Below are 13,773 nucleotides of genomic sequence, written 5' to 3'. Positions count from 1 at the left end.
TTAGTTTCCTTGCCTGCTTAGGGATAATATTACTTACATATCACTATTCAAATAGACATTGCAATGATAATATGAAGTAACAGATATGAACTTCTTTGACATAGAAATTCTATCTTATTTTGAAAAGGTTTTTAGATATATTTGAGAAAGGATATGCAACTCTTTCATGTGGCAATCAATACACTTAGACATAATCCATTAAAAATACAGTCAAAGAGAACACTTTAAGTCAGTTGTTTTTTTAACAACTTTGGTAGTTCTCTTCAGTATTCTATTAAAAGATGGAATGAATCAAACAATCTTAAGATCATCTTTGTTTATCTCAACAATCTTAAGACTTCTTGAAGATGATAACGTGTATTTTTGATGAGCTTGCAAGGAAGACAGGGGCCTGAAATCTAACAACTCAGTCAATATAATGCTTACAGTAACAGAAATGACAAACTGTCAGTGATGACTGAGATGACAAATGACAACATGCATATTAATAAGCAGTAGACTACATTCAATCACTGTCCAATATTCTTAGTCATGCTGAAGGACAACACTATCTTCAAAATGCAGCATATCACAGAGGAGGTGTGGCCCCACCAAACAACTTCTACAACTTAGAAAGTCAGCAGAAAAGTGGCCAGGTTATACCTACCATTGTAGAGGGGTTAATGACACCTGCACATTTTTCATAGTCATCCTAAAGGGCAAAAATGATAGCCCTTAAATTATTATGTAGAGTCATTTTTATACACAGCATCAGTTTAGGCCTTTCAACTCAATTGAGCAATCAATAATATTAAAATATCTGTTTGTTTACCTACCTACCTATATAGGCATTTGAACTGAATTGCTGGTTTGATTGATCAGTTCTGTTAAAGTAGTCCATCTAGTCCATATCTATGTGGTCCAGTATGACAAATCTAATTATGTGATGCAAATGGTATGCATATTTGCACATATATGTATGTAATACACAGATACTTTACATTCTCCTTACAGGATTTGTTTTTCCTTCTTTATATAGAGAAGTATTTGCTAAAGAAATTTATTATCAACATATAATGCATTTAAATAATGTAGAGACTTGACAAAACATACAACAGCCTGACAAAAAAAAGCCCTGAGGTGGACAGTCCAGTCCAAAAGCTTATTGTTTACTAGAGCTACAGGCATAGTTCCCTGTGCTTTTGTTGATGCATTTCATATCCCTAATGTTAGTCAACATATATTTTGAACTGAATATGAAAATCTGTCCAAAAACTCTTTGTGTGCCTGGGATTGGAAATAAATGTATAATGAAGACTCAATTTTTCAGCTCTTATGCTCATTTCTTTTCTACTAAAATCAACAGATCTTTTTTTTTTTTTTTTTTTTTTGCTACACAGGCAATATGTAAGCTATGTTTCAGAGGTAGGTGGGCATTCCAAATGTACTTTCTTGAACTAATCACATTAAGAATGGCTATATTAGGACTGGACTATGGGATAGACAATGATATGGGTAAAGAGTGAGCTTCTTGGATCAAGTAGACTCATGAGGCTATGAGGGCAGCTCCTGTCTGGAGAGAAAATGAGAGGGCAGAGGGGGTCAGAAGCTGGCCGAATGGACACGAAAATACAAAGTGGAGGGAAGGAGTGTGCTGTCTCATTAGAGGGAGAGCAACTAGGAGTATATAGCAAGGTGTGTATAAATTTTTGTAGGAGAAACTGACGATTTGTAAATTGTAAACTTCCATTTAAAGCACAATAAAAATTAAAAAAAATAGTTACACTAAATAAAATGTCAACTAACTGTGCTCCAAAGATAAGAAATTGCCTATCAAAAATGTGAGGGAGAGTTGGCTTTTCTGTATAACTATTATCTTTGGCAGAGCTAGAGGAGTATGCCATCTGTTTTAAGGAAACGGTACCTTATTTTCAACTAAATTCAATTTAATTCAGTAAGTGCTTATTGAACATGTACTCAGTGAGAAAACACGTAAAACAGTACATTTTTTCTGGCACATAGTTTGTGCCAGTAAATATTTGTTATTATTAGCTTCTTGATATATAAAATTAAAAGGCAGAAATGAAAAAAAGAGAGAGATGGAGGTCTATTCCGGCTTTAGAAGAACATAAAAGAAATTGTTGGAGGGCAAAATATAGCCATATGAAATTAAATAAAACACACTATATAATCTAGTATTAAAAGTGACATTATAGATAATTAGTGTTACTAAGGAGAAGGGGAAGAGACTTGTGGGCAAGAGGTTGTGAGAAAGATTTGCGACAGAATTTAATTTGGAATGGGCCTTGAAGAGGAAACATGGTGGAAATCCCAGGCAAAGAAATCAGTGTGAGCAAAGGCACAGGTGTGGGAATGAACATATTGTAGAGAAGGTTCATTTTACAACTCCTCCCTCCCCTTCCCAAGAGCCAAGAGCTGGATGACAAACCCAACATTCAGCTTGCAGCCTATGCAATGTTTTATGGTCATTGCTACAAGGATACTCAGTATTAATTTATTATTTGGAATTTCAAGGAACATGTCCTCAAAAATATTAAGCCAGCATATATTTCTGATTCATGTTTATTCATACTCCCTTATAAACTTGCTAGCAGTACATCTATAGAAAATTCTGTCACATGTAGAGAAATATGAGAGACAAAAGCAATAGATCTAGATGAAGTTACAACTTCTTTAAGAGGCTGCTAATAATCAAACAGAGCCCTGTGGTGCAGTGGTTAAGATCTTGGCTGCTAACCAAAAGGTCAGCAGTTCAAATCTATCAGTTGCTCCTTGGAAACCCTATGGGGCAGTTCTACTCTGCCCTATAGAGTCGCTATGAGTCGGAATAGTCGGAATAGACTTGATGGCAATGGATTTTTTTTTTTCAGAATAAGCAGACATCAGAAATGTGGAGTTAGGCCAGATGCATATTTTGTGAGGGTTTCTTTGCAAATAAAGAAGTATAAATTTATACTCTAATTCAAATACCAGGTTCAAATTGTCTTATGGTTTGCTCAAAATCTCCAAGAAAGAAATACAGAGTATTTAAGAAAAAAGTACACATACACACACATACGCTTACATACCTATGTCTATATACCTCATATACATATAATTTTGGTAGTTTTGTGTCAAAATTGCCCCATGAGTAAAAATGGAAAGCTGGCATTAAAATATGTTGATAATATGGATCAGAGACAAAGGGTAAGATATATATCTTATACAGCTGCTTATCATTTCCATATACTAGCTTCACAGTCCATTATTTCCTCTCTGCATACAGCGCATTCTGATATTATTGAAAGATATTATTTGATATCACAGGCCAGAAGGGGTAGGTTTGCATATCAGATGGTCCTGGGCTTTGTTTATAGTTGATAGTACCATGGTCATCCACCTGACCCAAACTGGGATGGTCTGATTTATTTCTTCAGGAAATTTGGAATTGAGATACAGAGACTGAAATAGTCAAAGGGTGTTGGGTGCTTAAGCCTGGGATGTAAAGTCAAACAGAGATGGGCCAGAGGTAGTACCCACGGCAACCTCAAAACACAAGCAAGATCAAAATAAAGAATTCTGTAGAGGAACCCTGTCTGTAGACAGATGAATGGACTGTATAGACACAGAAAAAAGAGAACTCCAAGCACGTAGAATACGGTGAGAGAAAAAAAAAAAAACAGAGGTAGAGTTAAAAGATTTACATGTGAGGTGTGGTTATAACTTCTGAAAAATGTTTTTCTGTCTTCATGCAATAACATCCATTCTTCTAAGCAAGCCTGAGTTTTTCTCTGCAATGAAAGAATCCCTGAGCAGAGAATAGTTTTTGGCTTTGCTTATACGGGCTTTAGAATTCCCACAACTACCCCAGAAATAAATGTGTTTGTTTAGACACTGTTTGCTTAGAGGCAATAGGGCATTTGCCTGTTGTATAAGGAAAACCTGCAACGCGTGTTGCCGACTCTCAAAAGATACTGAATGGATGGAACAAAGGCTTCAAGTTTGCACTCATCCAACGGGAACATAAACAGTATTATGGCATTCTGCCATTTAATCCCAACTTAAACCTCCACTTATAAAGACTGATTTAAAGTGGCCAGAACATATAGAAATATTTCATAATCTATCAATTTGTATGACAGCTGTTTTTTAGTATAATTCTTAATTCATATATCACTGCCGTAACAAGAATCTTTCTTCCCTTAAATAACTCTCTTTCAGTCATTGTTCACCAGAGAGGAAATAGCAAAAATAACATAAGTAACTATAGCATAGCCAGTGCATGGCCTAGTGGACATTTTTATTTAATGTTTTTTTTAATGAAGTTCCTTTGAGTCCTAGACTAAATAATTTTTTTTGTAAACTGCTCCATAGTTTGCATCTATAAGTTTGCCCTCTTTTTCCGTTTCTAGTAATTGCTCCATTAAAAAAAAAAAAAAAGAGGAGGTGTATATTTAACCTCTACTCCTTTAGACATTTTTTAACTCCAGATTTAACCTTTCTAAAATTGGCGTGGGCACAAGGTTTATGACTAATTCAACCCTGTTAAACGCAGTGCTGCAAAGAGAACACTCTCTCAAATTCCGTACATGAAATGCTCCAATAAGTACTAGATTTTAGGCTCTATCCATGGGTGTGGGAGTCATTTTGTATCACTGACTTCTGCTTTATGTAGAATTGTTGCCTTATGTAGAATGGCTTTATAGACAACAGACTTTTTAATATTTAGAAGACTCTACCTTCACTGTACTATGTTGTATCATGGGAGAAGGCATGAATGGAAAGCATATTTACCGCTTTCCTTCCTTTTTCAGAAAACTTATCTTGCTTTCATTTAAGCACTGATGTGCAAAAAATTACACTCATTTACACAAAAATAAACTCCATTTCTTGATTTTTCTCCAGATCTCCTGTTGAAGGATAATAGTTGTAGTGATAGGAATAATAATAAACTTCAAAGGCATTTAATGAGGCTTTTATAAGAAGATCATTTTCTTCATGCAATGTCCTAGGATTTTGCTCATGGAAATACAGCACCTCAGAATGACGTTTCTCTTCGGTGATCATGTCACCAATTCTCTGTCATCTCCAAAGCATGTTTTTGTCATCCCCCAGATGTCTACCAGTTGCCATTGAGTCGACTCTGAATCATGGCCACCTCATATGTGTCAGAGTAGAACTCTGCTCCATAGGGATTTAATGGCTGATTTTTCAGAAGTGGATCACCAGGCCTCCCTTCTGAGGAACCTCCAACCTTATGGTTAGCAGCTGAGCATGTTAGCCATTTACACCACCCAGGAGCTTCTCAGGCTCCCCTTTTTTCAGGACGATAATAATTATTATCATGATGATGATAATTATAATGGTAATAATGAGAGCCATTAACGTTTGCAATATCATAATGATAACAATGAGAGTGATTATTTACTGTGTCTCTAATGCATTTTCTCATGTAATCTTTAATATAATCCTATAAGGGAGATATTACTATTACCTCCCATTTGCAGAGGAGGAAATTGAGACAGAAAATTCCACACAGCTAGTAAGTGGCAGATGTTGTTTTGTTAGGTGCCGTCGAGTTGGTTCCAAAAGAATGAAACACTGCCTGGTCATGCGCCATTCTCACAATTGTTATGCTCGAGCCCATTGTTGCCGCCACTGTGTCAATTCATCTCGTTGAGTGTCTTCCTCTTTTTTCCTTGACCCTCTACTTCACCAAGCATGATGTCCTTCTCCAGGGACTGGTCCCTCCTGACAACATGTCCAAAGGTGAAGTGTTGCCATCCTTGCTTCTAAGGAGCATTCTGGCTGTACTTCTTCCCAAACAGATTTGTTTGTTCTTCTGGCAGTCCACGGTATATTCAATATTCTTCGCCAATACCATAATTCAAAGGCATCAATTCTTCGGTCTTCTTTATTCATTATCTGGCTTTTGTATGCATATGAGGCAATTGAAAACACTATGGCTTGGGTCAGGTGTACCTTATTCCTCAAAATAACATCTTTGCTTTTTAACACTTTAAAGAGGTCCTTTGCAGCAGATTTGCCCAATGCAATTCATCGTTTGATTTCCTGACTGCTGCTTCCATGAGTGTTGATTGTGGACCCAAGTAAAATGAAATCTTTGACAACTTCAATCTTTTCTCCATTTATCATGATGTTACTGAGTCTTTAGTGGATTTTCTCATGTAATCCTTAATATAATCCTACAAGGGAGGTTTACTTCTCATTTGCAGAGGTGGAAATTGAGGCATAGAAAATGCCACATAGCTAGTACGTGGCAGATAGGTAACTTAATTCCTACGCTGATTGTCTATCCAGTTATACCGCCTCCTGATTTGTAATCTGAGCTTTCTCACTCTCATCCTTCATAAAAGCCTGGTTGTTCTATGCCCCAGTCTAACTACTTTCTGATGAACTATCTGTGTTGGGATGCTACTGGCTGATAATAAGTAAGGAACCACCTGAGCTTTGACTAGAACTCCCACTTATATTTAAGCTTCACAACAATAACTCCTGAAATTATTGAAGGAAAAAAAATAGAAATTTTAGCCACAGGCGACCAGATGAGGTAGATATTTTGGTCATTGGGACCTTTCAGAGACCCTCACGTCAGATAAAAACAGCAACTTTTTACTCCACCTACACATCAGGTTGATCCTAACCATTGCTCCACAGATTAATTAGCATCCTTAAAATAATATTGGTGAAATACTGATGAATCAAAACTAAAGTGCTTAAACATTTCATTTTGAATTTGTGTGAGACTCCTTGCTCATCCTTGTGAGCACTGAAGGATTTAATGTTTTTTTGTAATAAACAGACATACAGGCCAGAATTTTTTATAAACATTTGAAGGTCATTACGTTCAGCTCAGTGATGCATGATTATCTCTAAATTTCTCTTCCGCAAAATTATTTCCCTTTTCCAAAGCCATTATGGAGCTTGAATCCAAAGGATGTTAATTTTGGTTATTAGTTATTTTTTTCTAGTTGGAACAACACCATTTGCAGAAATATTTATGGCATTATGATTAAGTGCAATTCAACCTTCTGTCCCTTTATTCTCCTGCTACATCTGCTTTATAAACTTGGTTTAAGTTAAATGACTTATCTACCTTATCTGCTAGAAAACATCATAAAACCATGAGGATAGGAGCAAACATGAACTGAGCCCTCAGGGCTTCTTTTCAAAATTATTATTATATACCTGCTAAATACCCCCCCACACACGGCAAAGCAGCAATTCCAAAAATTGAACACCCTTCATGAATCCTCTATTTCTCCCGTCACTCTCATGAGATAACTTGCTCTTCTTCACAGACCAAACAGAGGCTAACTATACTGTGTTCTCTTTTCCTCAGTCCTACTACAAATAAATCACTTCTGCATCCTTCCTCTCTCCTTCCTTCCCCCTTCCCTCCTTCCCTTACTTACAAAGAGGTGGTCATTTTGCTTTTCAAGGTAAGTTCAACCTCCTTGATTAAAACCACTCAGTCTCTTCCAATATATTGTTCTATGATTACCAATTCTCTCTCCCCTACTCCTATTCCACTTCTTTCTGTTGCTATATAAATGAATCCAATATTTTATCTTTAAACAAAACAAGAGGGAAAATCCTTCGTGATCATATTACCCTTTCAAGCTTCTAACCACTCAAGTTCCTTTGTATATAAAACAGTGGTCCTCAAACTTAAGCATTTATCTGGATAACCTGGAGAGCTTGTTAAAAGTCAGATGCCTGGTTTATAATGCCAGAGTTTTTCATTCGCTAGATCTGTGGCAAAACAAAACAAAAAAAAATCCATTACTAACAAATTCCTAGATGATTCTGATGCTGCTGGTCTGGGGTCCAAACTTTAGGAACCACTGGTCCAGGAAAGCTCTTTTCTCTTTCTTTTATTTAAAACTACTATAGCATATCTTCTACCCCAACTATTTGGCTGCAAGTGCTCTTGCCAAATTTGCCCATGACTGCCTTTTTTCCAAATCCAAGAGATGTTTTTTAAACTTTATTTCACTTGACCACTCTTCAGCATCTGACAAGGATGGCTATTCCCTTTTCATAACTCTTTTCTATTTTGGTCATAAGATAGCACATGTACAATTCTCAGGTTAAGGGTAAACAAACAGAAAGCCCATTGCCATCGTGTCGATTCTGACTTATAACAATCCTATAAGACAGAGTAGCGCTGTCCCATAGGGTTTTCAAGGAGCACCTGGTGAATTCGAACTGCTGACCTTTTGGTTAGCAGCAGAACTCTTAACCACTGTGCCACCAGGGCTTCCAAGTTAAGGGTAGAGTTGTTTAAATGTCTCATCATAAATTAGCATGTGGAAGTTATGCAAAATAAATACTGCAATGTTTCATTTTTAAGTGCCTACTACTACTAGTGAACAGTGTGCTAAGTGCTGCAAATATATTATGAACAAATTAACATGATCCTTGACTTCAAGCTCACCATCTAATAGAAAAGATAAGGCAAATATATGGTTCCAGATTGGTTCTGAGAGGGCATTGGTAGTTCATTGGAAGGATTCTCATCTTCCACTCCAGAGGCCTAAGTTTGATTCCTGGCCAGTGTACCTTATGTGCAGCCACCACCCATCTGACAGTGGAGACTTGTGTGTTGCTATGATGCTGAACAGATTATAGCAGAGCTTCCAGACTAAGATGGGCTAGGGAGAAAGACCTGCAATCTACTTCTGAAAATCAGCCAATGAAAACACTATGGATCACAACGTTCCAATCTGCGACTGATCATGGGGATGGCACAGCGGCAGGCAGCATTTCATTCCCTGATGCACAGGATCACCATGAGTCAGGGGTCAGCTCAACAGCAGCCAATAGCAACAACAAAGATTGATTCTAGGCTGTAAATTGTAAAGTCAATAACAAAGATATGAGTTTTCTCTGTCTGGAGAACAAGGTAGCCACCTGAATCTGAACATCTCCAAATCCACACAGCCTTCTAAAGTGTCACAGACTAATAAGAAGAGCAAATAAAACCTCACATAATTCACAATCTCAGGATTACTAGAAGACAGAGAATACCGTGAACTTCAAATTACCTTTGAGAAATAAACACAAGCTTCAAGAGATCTTCTGCTGTTACTACAAGCCTATGGGTATGAAGAACATGAAGAACAGGTGGAAAATAAGAGTCAGAGGCCTTTATGATAAAGAGGCAGAAGAGTGGAAGAGTTAAATGAAAAAAAAAATGAAGCACAGAAAAATTCATCTGTAGAAAGAGAAAGCCCAATAAAAAGTGACAAATTACTAAACACAGGTCTGAGACACTAAACACAGGTCTGAGACTTAGTAGTTCAAACCACCAGATACAGGAAAGGGGCTTGAAAGCATAGTGAGTGACACTGAAAGTGGAAGTATTAAGGAAGCTTTATTCTCAGGAAGGAGCTAGAGATTACAATGGTGCCTTGGGAAGCATGGCAGTGGAAATGAAGAAGTAAAAGGAGAAACATCAGGATCCTGAAGAAACTGAAGAGCAAAAAAGATACAACAACTCCTCCCTTTACTATCACCACTATCCATTAAAAAAAAAAAGTAGAAATATTGTCCATAACATGCTATGAATAGGACACACACACATACACATATACAGAGAGAGATGTTTCCTATACAAAGCAACTGGAAAAATAAACTAGGTAATATGAATAAAATTATTTCAGATGATTAAAAAAAAACCATCTTCAAACAACTTCAAAGGGAAAACAATGTACCACATAATGTCAAACTAAGTGACATATCCTCCTAAGCATATAGACACCTATCTATCATTATCTATCTATCAATCTATCAATCTATCATCTATCTATCCATCTATCTATCTATCTATCCATCTATCTATCTATCTATCTATCTATCTATCTATCTATCTATCTATCTATCTATCTATCTATCTATCTATCATCTATCTGTCTGTCTGTCTGTCTGTCTGTCTGTCTGTCTATCTATCTATCATCTATCTATCTATCATCTATCTATCATCATCATCTATCATCTATCTATCTCTCTCTCTCTTTCTCTATCAAATCTACCATCTACCATCTACCTATCTACCTACCTACCTATCTGCCTACCTACCTATCAATCATCTATCTATCTAATCTACCTATCTACCATCTACCTATCTATCATCTATCTACCTATCTATCTATCTAATCTACCTACCATCTACTTATCTATCTATCATCTATCTATCTAATCTACCTATCTACCTATCTATCTAATCTAGTCAGAAACTGAAAAACTAGGAGCAGGATTTGAATTTGATAAAAAGGAAGGAATGCAAAGAAAGTTAAATTTGGCAAAAAATATTAAACTAGACAAATATATTTTAGAATGCTAAAAGCCATATCCACAAAGAAGATAACAATAAAAATAGATACATGTATACACCCAGTGACACAATAATCACCTGTATAAAGCAGAAACTACAGGTGATGTTTGGAGAAATAGGTAGAAATATTAATAATAAGATATTTTAACATACCACTGTCAATATAAGACTGATTGAGTGAACAAAAAACAAGTAATAATATAGGAAATAGAAACAACATAATTAATATAGTAGAACTTATAGAAAGATACAAAACACTAAAAATATAATAATAGAAATTCTTATAGAATATCTCATATTTGATAAAATGTGAGGCCTCAAATAAAATATCAGGAAATGCCATAAGTGGAAATATTATAAATAATGTTCTCTTATCACAATATGGGAAACCCTGGTGGCATAGTGGTTAAGTGCTACAGCTGCTAACCCAAGGGTAGGCAGTTTGTATCCTCCAGGCGCTCCTTGAAAACTCTATGAGGCAGTTCTACTCTGTCCTATAGGGTCGCTATGAGTCAGATTTGACTCGATGGCACTGGGTTTGGTTTTTGTTTTTATCACAATATGACTAATCTGGAAAGAAAACATAAAAAACTAAAAATTTTTCATCTGAAAATTAAAATAAAAAGCTATTAGACAATTTTTGGAGGACATAACAAAAAAATTATAAAATTTCTGAAAAGTAATGAATATTATTTGACAGTAAACTGAGAAAATTTAATGAACCCAAAAGCAACTAAAAAAGCAATGGTGTATAGGCAATAAGTCAATAAATAATAAAGGTCAAAGGGACTTTTAAAAAAATTCATTTAATCTTAAGAAATTCAGGAAAATACAAAAAACAAACAAGTCAAGAAAGGATGGGTCATGTAGGAAACAAATAGCAAGATGAAATATTTAGACCCAGTTACCTCAATAAGTACATTAAATACCAATGGGCTAATCATCCTATGAAAGCTAAATATTTTCAGGAAAGATACAAAAGCAAAACCCAACCAATGTTCTTTCTACAAGAAACTCCCTTTAAATAGAAAGATACAAAGATGTTAAAATTTTAAAAAATAGAAAAATATCCCAAACACCACCTTAACTGGGTGATCAACCTTAGCATCACTAAGTCTGTCATTAGTGCTTCTTGATAAAATACACTGTGAATTAAATAGCACCACTAAGGAGTATGCTTGCCAAAAATGTTTAATCTGAATTTAATCAAACTTCCAGAGTTATCTTCCAGTTTATAAATATAGGGAACAGAGAAGCAAGTTATAAAAAACAAAAGCAAAAAAAAAAAAAAAAAAGTGTGGAACCACTCAAACAAGTCCAGAAAATGACGCATTCTACAAAACAACTGATCTGGGCAATTTTAAAAAGATGAATTTAATGGGAAAAAATGGAGGGGGGCTCTTCTAAATTAAAGAAATTATACAGATAACCAAGTGCAATTCTTGTATCTTGATTGGACCTTGGTATACCCTAACCGAAACAAAAAACTCAGGAGGTATTTTTGGGACAGCTTGGAAAAATGAGGAGCCCTGGTTGCACGGTAGATAAGGGCTATGGTTGCTAACCAAAAGGTCAGCAGTTGGAATCCACCAGCCGCTCCTTAGAAACCCTATGGGGCAGTTCTACTTTGTCCTTTAGGGTCACTACCAGTCTGAATTGATTAGACAGCAACAGGTCTTAATGGAAAAATAAATACAGACTGGATATTTAGTTGATACGATGAAACTATTGTTCATTTTCCTAGGCGTGATGATAGTTGTTAGGTACCATTGAGTCGGTTCCAACTCATAGCAGCTTGATACAACAGAAAGAAACACTGCCCGGTCCTGTGCATTGTCACAATCACTGAGCCTGTTGTTGCAGCCACTGTGTCAATTCATCTCGTTGAGGGTCTTTCTCTTTTTCGCTGACCCTCTACTTTACCAAGCACGATGTCCTTCTCCAGGAACTGAGGACCTCCTGATAATACATCCAACGTATGTGAGACAAGTCCTTGCTTCTAAGGAGCATTCTGGTTGAAATTCTTCCAAGATAGGTTTGTTCTTTCTTCTGGCAGTCCGTGGTATATTCAATATTCTTCGCCAACACCGTAACTCAAAGGCGTCAATTCTTTGGTCTTCCTTATTCATTGTCCAGCTCTCACATGCAGTGCATGAAAAAAAAAAAAAAAGTGTATGAAAAGCAACTGAAAATATCATGGGTTGGGTCAGGCATACCTTAGTCTTCAAAGTGACATCTTTGCTTTTTATCACATTGAAGAGGTCTTTTGCAGCACATTTGCCCAGTGCGATATGTTGTTTGATTTCCTGACTACTGTTTCCACGGGCGTTAATGTCATAATACTGTAGTTACATAGAAGAATGCCTTTATTCTCAGTAGATCCATGCTAAAATATTTATGAGGGAGACAGAGAACAAGAAAGACAGAGAGAGAGAGAGAACAAGTGTCAAATTTGTCAAAATGTTGACAGCTGTTGCATATGAATGGACAGTATATAATTGGGAATTACACTATTCTTCCAAGTTTTCTCTGCTTAACTTTTTAATAAAAAGTTGCAAAAAATATACACAGCATGATGTTATTTATGTAAATATTCCATATATATAAAATGATACCATGTATTATTTATAGATAAATTGATCATATGTGATAATATAACAGGTCAATTTCAAGTCTGTTGTGATTAACTCTGGAGAACAGTATGGGAGGGATGGGGGTGGTGGTGGTGAGGCTTGTTTTATTTGTTTAACCAAAAGCAGAGAGAGAGAACAAGACTCAGCTCATATGGCAAAATATTAAGTCTTATTAAATTTAGATTGCAGTGCATGGGCTTGTTATAATATATCCTGTATTTTCTACGTTTAATTATTTCATAATAAATATTTTGGCTTAAAATGTCTCAATAAAAACAGAACTTAACGAATTTTTACTTTTATTTTCCTGTTATGAATAAAATAACTATCCAGAAATAAAAGAGAGGGAAAGAGAAAGAAATCTAGATGACATAAATATACAATCATTCTAACTGCTGATAACTTCCTGAATTTTTGATCTGAAAGAAAATTCATATCCTAGGAAGCTAGTACTCTGCACCATGACTACAAAGTCAACACTGTACTCTGGGAGTTTTCAAAATGTTACTGTGCTGGTAATGCCATCTTTCTTATAATAAAGGAGCCATGCATATAATTGAACATTTTTTTTATATAAACAGGATTGAAGCAGTTAGAGGTAAATTGTGACATAGTTTTCCAGAAATAATGTACATTCAATACTCACTCTTTAGTAATAAGATTGCTGGTTGAAATTTCATACCTGAAAAAAAAATCATTATGCGATTGCATTTGATTAAAGTTTTATTACGTAATTCCAGACTCATGAAACTATGACATTTTCTTCCTCTGATGACAACTCCTAGAGAAAATCACTTTGAA

The sequence above is a fragment of the Elephas maximus genome, chromosome X, assembly GCF_024166365.1.
Source record: "Elephas maximus indicus isolate mEleMax1 chromosome X, mEleMax1 primary haplotype, whole genome shotgun sequence".
Taxonomy (NCBI): Eukaryota; Metazoa; Chordata; class Mammalia; order Proboscidea; family Elephantidae; genus Elephas; species Elephas maximus.
The sequence above is the reverse complement of the archived record's forward strand: the minus strand, read 5'-3'. Positions refer to the sequence as shown.